This window comes from Ailuropoda melanoleuca, chromosome 2 (genome assembly GCF_002007445.2).
Source record: "Ailuropoda melanoleuca isolate Jingjing chromosome 2, ASM200744v2, whole genome shotgun sequence".
NCBI classification, from domain to species: domain Eukaryota; kingdom Metazoa; phylum Chordata; class Mammalia; order Carnivora; family Ursidae; genus Ailuropoda; species Ailuropoda melanoleuca.
In genome coordinates, this window is record NC_048219.1 from 37,756,253 (window position 1) to 37,768,535 (window position 12,283).

The 12,283-nt window shown below is 40.5% G+C and overlaps 1 protein-coding gene across 1 annotated transcript in view; it reads left to right on the forward strand.

Moving 5' to 3' along the window:
• ROR1 (receptor tyrosine kinase like orphan receptor 1) overlaps positions 1–12,283 on the forward strand; it is a 411,073-nt gene that overhangs the window by 214,946 nt on the left and 183,844 nt on the right. The gene's annotated exons all lie outside the window — the stretch shown is intronic.

The window sequence follows — 12,283 nt, forward strand, 5'->3', positions numbered from 1 at the left end:
TGAAATACATATGCCTCAAGCTACTATGCACATTTGCTAGAGTATTTGGGAGCAAAGGCATGCCCACCAAACACTGCGGGATGGCTGCCTGTGGTAGAGGGGAGGAATGTGGATTTCAGGGGATTAACCAGAAACCTAAATAAGAAAGCGGTCTTTCACGGACCAGGGTTGATAATGTGCTATGAATGAGGGGAGGGATTATCTCAACCCTCTGTGTCAAAGGTCCAACTTTTTCACAAAAACTGAAAATGTAGTTGGTATTAATTTCTCTGTGATAACGATAAGGCAGCTAAGGCCTGAGGGGTTTGAGGAGCCAGCCTTGAGGTTATGAAGGTGGTGGGAGATCCCTTCAGGTAACGAGAGGCCAGAGCCATCCTTGGTGCCAACCCTTCGGTCACAGTGCCATGACCCCACTTCCCCGAGACCCCTGCTTCACACAATGCTGTGATGAGAGACCTGTGTGCACTCACCTCACTGCTGTTCATTTTTGTGCTCCTGCCTGGTGACCAGTGAGGAATATTTGGAGTTTGAGGACTTACCTTAGAAAAGTACCACCTTTGCCTTTACACCTATCCTTAGCCAAAGCTTCTGTAAATGGCATCATTTTGGGGGAGGGAATTGTCAGGTTGGGCCTGAGCAGACACACACTTCAGCTGTTATCTGCAAGGTCGCTTTCAATCTCTTGCTTTTTTCCATCTGTCAGCGGGCACCTTACTTGGTTTATGTTAAGCTTAGAAAATGAGGTTTGGGTTTAGCCAGAGGGTGGATGGCCTCAGCCACATGGCTCTGGAAGAAAAGGCTGTGGGGATGGTCTTAGCCACTCTGGGGCTCTGTGTAAGAGGTCCAAGGAGTGCTTGCCCCTCAAAGGTCACTTGTCTCCAGGGCCAGAGTGTTGTCTGCCTAGGTTTCCAGGACAGGGCAGTTCTAGGAATGGCCCCGCAAAAGCTGTTGTGGTCATACTAGCAGACTATGAGAGGAGAGCAGATGACATTTTGGATTCTGGGAATCATTAGAAGAAAAAACACATGCTTGCGTGGCTCACTCCCGCCGCCATGCCAGAGAAACCTGAATCAGTTTAGAGTGATTGATAACAACGATAGTAGTGGGTGATTAGAAAATCTACTACCATCGTTTGTTCATTTAGTCTACGAGAGGCACAGTGCACAAGGTTGATGTCTGTGTTCTCATTCCATCCTCATGACAATCTTACATTTTACTGATGGGCAGACCAGAGTCAAACAGGTAAAGCAGCTTGCTGAGCCCGGGATGGAGCCAGAAGGTGACTCAGGTCCCACAGCTCCCATAGCCTCTGCTCTTTCCTCACAGAGGTTCTGCTCCAGCTCCAGTGGTCTACTCTGTGCTGGTTCTGGGACCGGGCGACGTGGGGCTGGAGGCCCAGAGAAGGTTGAAGCTTCACAGGTGGAGCTAAGTGGAACCTTCCTGAAGTCAGGATTGATGCTTGTCTCAAAGGCAGGGATTTCTGTTGGAGTTGTTCTCTCCTCTCCTTGCCTGGAAAGTGGTCCTGTCCTACCTTCAGAAAGGACTTCAGATGAGAAGGGAGCTCATGCAATCACATAATCTGGATACAGATCCGCCAGTCTGGGCTGACAGGCCCTTGCGAATGTGAATATGGCTCAATTTTGTCAATCTGTTTTCAGTACTGTGCTCCTTGCTGCCTCCCCTTTGGTTTCCTTTTTTAACAATGTTTTGTTCTAGTAGCAAAAGATACTAAAAATAAAAATGAAAACTCATCATAATAATAATCAGTGACAGGCACTGTCCTAGTCGCGTTAGGATCTCATTTGATCCTCTGCGTAACCTTGTACATTATTATCCCCAATTGGCAGATGACGAAACCGAAGTTTGAAAAGGTTAAGAAACTAGTTTAAGATCACACAGCCAGAATATCGAGGAGCAGGGAATAGAACCCTATTTTGTCTTCCTTCAAAGCCCAGGATACTTTCTGCTTGACCACATTGCCTATAAAGTGGGGATGGTAATAATAGTTGCCCTGCTTGCTTTGCAAGCCTGTGGTGAGAATCAAATGAGGCAGTAATTGGGAAAGCACTTTGAAAATTGCAAAACACTATATAAATATATGGTATTATGCTAATGTATCACTGGCCTACAAAAACACCACTCCAACATTTCATTTAGGAGAAGACCCACCAGACCATTATTCAATAAGATAACACCACATGTGATCCTTTTATCATTCAAAGAATGTTTACGAAGTCTACAAAACCAAAGCCATTAGGAAGGTCTTGTTTTCTGGGTAGGCTCAGTAAACTTGGAGCCAGCTCAAGAAGTCTTTAAAGAGCCAGGAAGTTAAACTGAAGAGACTGCATTAAGCATCAGAGAATTGGATGTCCTTTCACAGACTCGGGGAGTTTAAAATATATGCTTTTGATAAATTAGAATGTTCCTAGGAGTTGCTTTCAAGAAGTTGAATGGCAATCTCTTTGGGACTAAAAGGAGCTATAATGTAATACAAAATAATAATGGTGGTAATTACAACCAGGTGAGTAGTGGGAAGTGTCTTAACTATATAACCAGACTCCCTGGTTAACTAGATACGTAACCCAGGCAAATTATTTAATCTGTGCCTTAGTGTTCTTACTGGTAATAATAGGAATAATAAAAGTACCTATCTTGTAAGGCTGTTGTGATGATTAAATAACTAATTGAAACAGTGCCTGGCACATAGTAAGTCTTCAGTGAAAGTTACCTCATGCTATTATTATGATTTACTAAGCACAGAAAACATGAGCAACGCAAGAGGAGAATATTAAAGATAATAAATTCAGCTATAATCACGAAGAGCATCTAGTGTGCTAGGTAGTATGCTCCACACTTTAAATATTATCTCTTTAATCATCATAACAACCACCACAAAGAGATTTTATCACCCTTCATTTCACAGATACGGAAGCTGAGGTCCAGAGGGCAATAGTCTGAATTGCTCTCTAAGAGTTCTTTAGTTTTCGCTAATTCCCCAAACTACCAAAGCCTGGCAGCTGGTAGCAAGTCCCCTGGCCCTGGATCTGGTCGATCCTGAGGATGAGGAGAAGTCCTGTCCAGTGTCCTAAGCGCTACCCACACAGCTGAGAGGTGGGCAACCAGGGGAAAGACGACCCCTCTAGAAACAATGGCTAAAAAAGTTGAGGTTGGCCTTTCCACACCTTTTCAGGGTTCTAGGCTAATCTGTGGTTATGCTTCTCACTTAGGGCTATTCTAGAAGCTGCTTTGAACCAGATTTTAAGTTTTAAAAATATTCAGTTAGGTAGGAGTCCAGGGTTGATGGGCTTATACTTTGCAATACCTCAGGATTTCCAACTGGGTTGATACAGGGTGATATCACATCAGGCCACAGCTTTAATACCTCCTTTAGCTCCACATTGTACAAATGGAAAATGTGCTGTTCTTTGTTATCATGGTAAGATGGAATTAGGTTGGCCTGCAGGGTCCAAGAGCCCCAGGTCTGAATCTGGGCTCTGTCATCAAGTAGCTGCATGAATTTTGGGCGAGATTAATTTTCATGTGATAAGCAGTTTCCTCATCTATAATGCTTCCTTGCAAGGTTGTTGTAAAGATCAAAGAAGATACAAAGGGATGCAAAGTACCCGATCCCAAGTAGCTCACTAAACTATGGTTTAGTGATTACGTTCTCTTAGCAAGTCCCATATAATCCTTTCTAAACAAGCCTCGGTCTATTTGTTAATAAACTCTCTATGTGCTGTATAGTTCATGAGGACCATGTTGAAACATGCTATTCCCAAATATGCTACCAAAATGAGATCATTTATATGGAATTGCCTAGCTTAATGCCTGGGACAAAATGGGCTCTAAGTAAGATGGAATGAGTGAGAGTGGCCAAAAGTAGGAGATTGGGTATTAAGAATGTTGTCTCCCAAAGGGTCCCTAGATTGCCCTAGGAACATCAAACTCAGGTAAGCCAAAAGGTGGGGTGGGGGGAGGAGGAAGGGGTATGATTAATGAGAGATCATTTTGGGGCCTGTATACTGCTGCCCACTCCCCCCTAAGTATTTTCCCCCTCAGCCATCCCCAGGCCAGACCACAGCCAATCACATTTAAAGCTTGTTGTTTGTCACCCTTGAATGAGTGCCATATGGAATAGGGTGAAATTAAGTGCATAGTGATTGCTTTGTGGCTCTGAGAGAGACTTGTCCCTGGCTAATTCCACATTGGGTTTTACTCCTGTAAATGTCATTAGGGTCTCAGAGCTGGCTGCTCCTGCTGACTTCATGGTGACTTTCTCTTTTTTTTCCTTTTTTTTTTCTTTTTTTTCCCCCAAATATAAGCTCCCCAAAGAGTTCCTGTGCAGAGAGCCATTGAAGGGCTCAAGCAGCCTTCAAAAGTTGGTTTGCAGATGCATGGGAATGCAGCCTCTCCTGGAATTGCATTCAGGATCCTGACTTAATGTGTCTTTTAATACCGATGTTTCTTTTGGTCCTTTTCCATCTATGGGATAGCTGGAAATAGATACACAAGATGACATCTCCTTGGTTTCTGTAGGAACACATTTTATATGTGGCATTGTCAGCTCATTAACTGTTCCACCTAAGTGAATTTTCAAACTAATCGAAGCATTCCCTATTAAACACCAAATGGTTTGCTGTTTAATGGAAATCTTCCTTAATGGATTGCACACACACCTCTGTCTCGCTAAAAAAGGCTACCTTTCCACAATAATGCAGCTCATCATTGTGGGTTATTGGTTGGTGCTGTCGTAGAGTACATACTCAGGGTCTGTTGAAGTCTTACTAATTGCTCCAAGCTGTTAAGCTTTTTGAGTCCTTGGGTCTCCTTTCTTTCTCCTTAGTACTTTCTAGTTTATCTGCCTACATCTCCTTTCCTGCTCTCAATTTGTTGTGTCTAGTCAACTCTGGACTGGGAAATCTGATAAGTAAGCTTGTGAAAAGTGCATATAAATAGCTTCTGAGTGAAGATCTTTTGAGCATTTCTAAGGAGTAAACCTTGAGTGCATAAATTGAGGTTGGTTCACCAAAACAGAAAGAGTCCTTACGTGGACAATATTTTTGTCAAGTATTTATTTACCTAGTCTGCCGAATTTGAGTCACAGGAACCCAGTCCAAGTGTCGACTGGGACCTCCAAGTTACTACTACCTAAAGTGCTTCCTTTAAGTGGGATTTATGAGACCTTCAAAAGATTCATTCGGTCGTTTTTTGTTTACTGCCAGACCCTGAGCTAAGCTTTTGGCTGTCTACACACAGTCCCTACCCTTGGGATTCTTTGAATCTAGGTGAAGAGAAAATATAGAACTAGATAAACTTGAAAATGTATGAAAGGGTGTATACAACTCAGAGTGTACAGTATCCATACAACTCAGAGAAGAATGAAGGACAAGAGAGCAAACCTGCTCCCTATCTGCCTCCTTCTTTTATTTCACGTATTGTGTTTCTTTATTTCTTCCATTCTTCTATTCCATAAACATTTATTCAGCGCCAACTATATTCCTTGCACTGAAATTTCAGTAGTCGATAAAAAAACATGATCCCTTTTCTAATTTGAATATTGGAGGATGAATGGGGAGGAGGGGCAGAGGGATGAAATGGGCAGCCCAGTAAAGAGCATCAAGGAATGAAAAGGCAGAGTGTGTTTGGACTGGTGAGGTGTACTTTAGCATGGCCGGAGTGATGGGAGACAAGATGATCAAGGACTTTTCATGCTCTGCTGAAGGCTTTGAACTTATGTGCAATAGATAGATGATGCCCAGAGAAGGTTTCTAACCAGGGGGTTCTTAATAAAAGTGTGGCCCTATGGCAGTGAATTATGGCATGGAAGATGGGCACCAGCACAGAACCAAACCTGTACCATCTAATAAATCATACATGATTTTCAACTTTACTTTTAGGCTTAAATTCTGGGTTTTCAGCTCAGTGATCCAGAATTGATCAACAGCATTTTTTGTTCTTTTTTTTCCTCCTTGAATGCTGTTCTGCAATCTAAGCAATCAGAACCTGCAGGAGGTAAGAGAGGCTGCCTGACTCTGGGAATGGGCTAATAGATGAGCCGGCCATGGTTTTGCTGTGGAATGATTCCAGTGGAATTTATTAATGACTGAATTACATCCCATGTTGTCCTGGATCTTAACCCAGATCATGAGGATTAAATGAGATAATGAGTGTGAAATTCTTATGCCTGACCCATAAACACTAAATAAACAGCAGTTGTTTTTAGGCATGCTTACTCTACTTTGTCAGGCTGCCTGACAATTTAACACGCTTTGCCTTTTTTTTTTTTTTAAAGGTAAGTGGACTCTTGGCTTATCCCCACTATTCTGTTAGCTTCTGAACTTTGGAGACTGCGAATGTTAATTAATCTTTGTATTATTCTGACTTTTAATTGAGATTATTTAATGTGTCATATCCTGATCAGTAATGCAGACACACACACATGCTTTCAGAGAGCAGCAGAAATTCAGTTTAAATTTATCATTGCGTTTCAACTGGAGGAAAATTTGAGGTTAGTGTTCCTAGAGGTTTTAACGAGAACAACATTCTCTTTGCATTATCAATGTTCCTCAGTCCTCACTTGGCTACAGCAACTACCTCTGGCTTCAGTTAGCTATTTACATTCCTCTATTTTTATATAAATTGTGCTATATTAGCATATATTTCACACTGTGACCTAGTGTTTCCCAGACCCTTTAAGCCAAGCTCTTTGTACATTCGTCAACGTCAACGGAAGTAAAATTGCAAACTGAGTACAGACTATAGTCCTGCTACATTGCCCACTCTGTCATGCTGAAATGGATCCCTTGTTCTAAGAAGATTTGCTATGAAATACAGTCTATTTACATTAAGAAGACCTCTGTATATTTAAGGCATAATTGTTTCAGGGCCTTCATTAATTCTTGAACTGCAAGACCTGGGTTTTCTTTTCTTGTATCTTTTCTCTAACAATGGTAGTCAGAGGTTTCAAAAAAAAAAATAATAACAAATTGGTTCTCATTAAAATGGAGCTGGAAATGGTTTTCTGGTAATATGCTTTACAAACAATGAGAGAATCTGATTGTAAATCAACTCCAGGACCCAGCTGTCTCCGGGTCCAGGCTAGGAAGCTCCAGGATAAAAGGTAGTCTGTATTTTTATGGAAAAATAAAATAATTTTTTACTTCTGTAATTGATGAAGTGCTTATCTTGTCATGGAATTTTAGAGTTGGAAGGGGCCTCAGAGTTTATTTAATCCAGCCCCTTCCTGGAAAAATAATCCCTTCCTCAGTGTCTCTGACATGTGGACATCTAGTCTCTGCTTGAACACTTCCAGCCATGGACAGCTCACTCCTTTTAAAAAAATAGTGTGGTTAAATAATGCATAATATAAAAATAACGATTTTAACCATCTTTATGTATACAGTTCAGTGGTATTATTTAGTCGTACTGTTTTGAAGCCATCATCATTGTCCATCTCCAGAAATTTTTCAGCTTTCCAAACAGAAACTGTACCCATTAGACAATAATGCCCCATTCCATCCTCCCCCTCAGCCTCTGGCAACTGTAACCTGACTTTCTGTCTCCATAAAGTTGACTACTCTAGGTACCTCATGTAACTGCAATCATATCATATCTGTCCTTTTGTGTCTGGTTTATTTTACTTAGCATAAAGTCCTAAATGTTCATCCTTGTAGCATGTGTCGGAATTCCCCTTCTTTTTAAGGCTTAATATTATTTCATTGTATATATAGACCACACTGTTTATCCATTCATCTGAAAATGGACACTCGGGTTGTTTCCATCTATTGGCTGTAATGCTGCTATGAACATGTGTGTACAAATCTATCTTTAAGTCCCTGCTTTCAGTTCTTTTGGGTATAGATCCAGAAATAGAATTGCTGGATCAGATGGTAATTCTATGTTTTAAGTTTTTGAGGCACTGCCATACCATTTTCCACGGTGGTGACACCATTTTATAATTCCCCTTGCAATGAACAAGGGTTCCGGTTTCTCTACATCCTCACCAACACTTGCTCTTTTCTGTGGGTTTTTTTTTTTTTTTTAACTCTTCTTTAAACAGTATAATATAATTGTAGGAGCATGGACTTTGGCTTTCCTGGCTCAACCTCATACTGATTGTATGAGTTTGGACAAATTCTTTAATCTCTTTGAGCCTCAGTTGATTTTTTTGTAAAATGTAAATAAGGAACTGATGATGATGATGATTAACCTTATATAATTATGAGGATAAAATGAGATCTTTCCTCTAAAAAAATACTTAGTTCAGTGTCTGAAAATAGCAGACTATCAGTGAGTATTTGTTTTGGTTTGTTTTGTTTTCGATTTAGTGTTTTTGGTGTCATTGATTAGTCCATTCTATTTTGGGGCTGCTCTGATTGTTAGATTATCCTCTTTATTTTCAATTAAAACCTGTTTTGATGTAACTTTGGTAACTTGTGGAACAATTGCCTGCAATTCATCTGTCCTGATTCCACTTTTTTTTTTAAGATTTATTTATTTGAGAGAGAGCATGAGTGCATATGCACGCAGGCACACAAGTGTGGTGGGGAGGGGCAGAGGGAGAGGGAGAGAAAGTCTTAAGCAGACTGGGAGCTGACCACAGAGCCCCAAGGAGCTCCATCTCACCACCCTGAGATCACCACCTGAGCTGAAACCAAGAACCTGATGTTTAACCAACTGTGCCACCCAGGAGTGGTCTAATTCCGTTCTTTACAGCCTCACAGAATAAATCTTATCTTCCTTCCACATATCATCTCTCTGATATTTGAAAACAGCCATCAGTTATTCACTAGTCTTCTCTTGCTTTGGCCAAACATTCTGGGTTTCTTCATTGTTTCTTGAGGATGTGGTGTCTAGATTTCTTATCATTTGTCTCAACTGATTCTGGACCACAGTTTGTCTCAGATAATAGAATGACTGGGAATTTCACCATCTCTCCCATTCTTTTGGCTTTGCTCCCTAACAGTGATGTCCATATGGAAGAATGGATGTGTGGATATTGGCGAATCACTTCAACAGACTAAGCTGGCCCTCATTTCTTTCCAGCGTTTCTTCCTCATTGCTCAGAATGCCTCATGTCTATAGTGCTTGCTTTTTCTTCAGTTTCGGATCAGTTGTGAATCATTTCACATTGTCTCCATCTGTTTTTTCTTTCCTAGATGTCAGCTCCTTAAGAGAGAACAGGTAGTCCCTGCTCCCATATACCTTCCTCCTGGTCCCACCAGCCAACAGAGGACACAAGGGCTGTGTTTTTGAAATAAAAGTGAGTTGCACTCTTGGACATGGAGCTGTGTATTCTGACATAGTCACAGCATCCTTTGAGGGCATTGGCTGGAAAGAGGTCTTTTCTATTGTTGAAGCGAACACCTGAAGACTTGCCCAGGAAGAGAAGGATGGGGTGGGAGGGTATTTTGGCTGAAACTCCAAGGAGTACTTTGAACTTGGGTCATCAGACATGAAAGTCTAGGGAGGGCTTGCTTCACCCCACCCACCCTGTCCTTTAATTCATTGACTCTTCAATGCCAAGCTAAATTGCCAGTTTCCAAATTTGCCCTTAGGAGGATGAACGGAGTGCCTTGGAAGTCGTGGTGCTGTTTTTGAAGGGACCTGAGAAGTTGAAAATATTCTGCATATTTCTGATTTACATGCCTAACTCATCTAAGTGTCTTTTCTTTATGAGCTCTTTAACAACCAAGAAGACTTTTCTGTTTCATCATGAACCTTTTTTATCCTGAAAAACCAAATCCCAAACCTCTTTTCCAGAGAAGGGAAGTTGTATTTTTGTCAAGGATAAAATATTCGAATGGCACTCTTTTCCAGCAACTCAACTGTGTGTTTGAAAACCTAGTTCCCCATGTATCATGTCATATGTTTACATTAAAAAAAAGGTAAAAGCCAGATTCTCTTCCTGTCTTTAAAAATGAAAAAAGTGATGGGGAAGGGGGAATAACTCACTTTCTTGGCGTTTTAATAGAGTACCCTGAATCCCTCTAACGTAAGGCACTATTATAGTTGAAAGGCATGTTAAAACTGTGTGTAAGCTAAAAACCCTACCTTTAGGAAAGGACTAGCAGATTCACTTACGGTTGATATACATGAGCTTTATGGCATGGGTTCTGTGACTTTTACTTTACCCACTCAGAACATTGAAAAATATTTATCTATAGTTCACAGCCATTTTTCAAATATTTGGGGTTGCCAAATTGCTGACATACAGCTAAATGAGGTCTTATCTTGCAAGGTCAAGGCAATGTGGTCACTTCTTAGTTTGCCTGTTTACCATATATGCATTTGGAATGATGCCATGCATGCCTCGTGATGAGCACCCAGCATAGGCATTCTGCACCTGGTGGTATAGAAAACCAGCCAATCACCAGTGAATGAATGGCAGAGAGACAGGCTATGTTCACTGTTGTCTCCCATGTCTAAGTTGGGCTCTGGTTGGTTTATCTGTACAACAGATTTCACTTTTCTTACACCGTGATTGAGTTCCTATATACGTTGAGATCTGCCACCTGGGGAAGTTTGCCGGCATCAGGAATTAATGCTTTTGAGTTTCCTTAAAGTAAAAAAAGGAAGACCTAGGAGTGTCTACACAGATCAGAACACCCTAAGAAGGGATTATCAGTAGCTGTTAACCTCTAAGCACATTAGAGAATCCATTCTTCCATCACCAGCATCATTGTCATGAAATGTGATGACCCTGCTCTCCTCTGTGTCAGCTTCCTTGCTTGACTACCTCTCACATTTCACATTTCAGTGTGGAGAACATGATATGACTATAGGAAAGGAGAATGTGATGTCTGTCCACTGTGACCAAATTTCCCTGACCTTATATTTTAACATTGTAACTTTTGGGGAGAATTTCTTTTGGTGTATTTTTTGTTTTGTTTTGTGAACTTAAAAAAAAAACAAAACACAAAACACAACCTTTGTAGATGTCAGAATTTAAAATATAAGTACTAGGTGATACCTAAAATGCCCAGAGAATGGAGCAAACATCCCCGTATTGGTTAATTATATCATGTGGATTTCTGCTCAGAGTATTTGTATCTAACGAGATGGAATATATACACACAGCCTAGTAAGAGGATTTTGTTAATGATGGTTTAAATAGGGGTCACTGTAGAGTACAGGACAGGACCATGGGCTCAAGTCTTAATTGGCCCCTTTTTAGCAACGACCTCTGGTATGTCACTCTCTAATCCTTAGTTTTGTCTCAGTGAAAATGGGGATAATAACCCTTCAATAAATGTTGATGATAATATGTGTCAGTGTGTTTTGCAAGCTATCATTGATATAGGAAATGTGACTAGTCTGGTTGTCCCATTAGTGTTGTATTTGCTGAAGTCTTCCTCCTCCTCTGGCTCTTCCTCCTGCTCATCCCCATCACTGTAGATCAGTTCCTGCACCTTGGACTCATGTCCTCTTCTGCTTGCCAGTCAGTGAGAATCAGCAAATATTCGGTGCCTAATAAGAGCCTGGCACTCGAGGATATAAAGATGAGTACTCAAAAGAAGCAAAAATGAATGTGCATCAGGATATAAAGAGCTGTTTGTAATGCCCCAAATTTGCTCAGCTCCCTGGTACAAAAGAGCCTTTGTCTGCCTAGCTAATGTCTACTTGTTCTCGAAGACTCAACTCAACAGTCAACATCCCTTGACAAATTTGATGATTGGTTCCGTTACTCTCCCATCCACTCTGATGGTGCTCTTACTCTGGGGTACCATAACGTGTTGGGCATGCCTTGAGAGAAACACTCATCATACAAAAAAATAATCATCGAGTACTCTTTTTTTTTTTTTAAACCTCTCCCATTTTGCACGTGCTATAAAATTTAAAAGTACAAAAGGGTATATAGTAAAAAGTAGGTCTCCTTATCCTTGACCTGCAGCCCCCAGTTCCCCTCCTCAGATGTTGACATTTCCCAACTTTTGTAAATCCCTTTTATAACTATTTTATATAAATACATATCTAAATAAGAACATATATTTATACATAGAAGAATATGTATATATACACAGCATAGGAATGCACATACATATTACATACAATATAATGTATACCTACAAATACAAGAATACACAAGCGGTTTTTTTTTTTCTTCTTATACAAGTTGTATTTTTCTCTGTATATGGTCAGTACTTTGCTTTTTATTTTTTTAAATAAATTAAGGTTATATTTTGGTGATTTTTGTTTCCAAATCAATATATACAAAGCTTCTTTATTCTTTTTAACAGTTGTATTGTTTTCCACTGTAATTTATTTAACCAGTCCCCTGTTG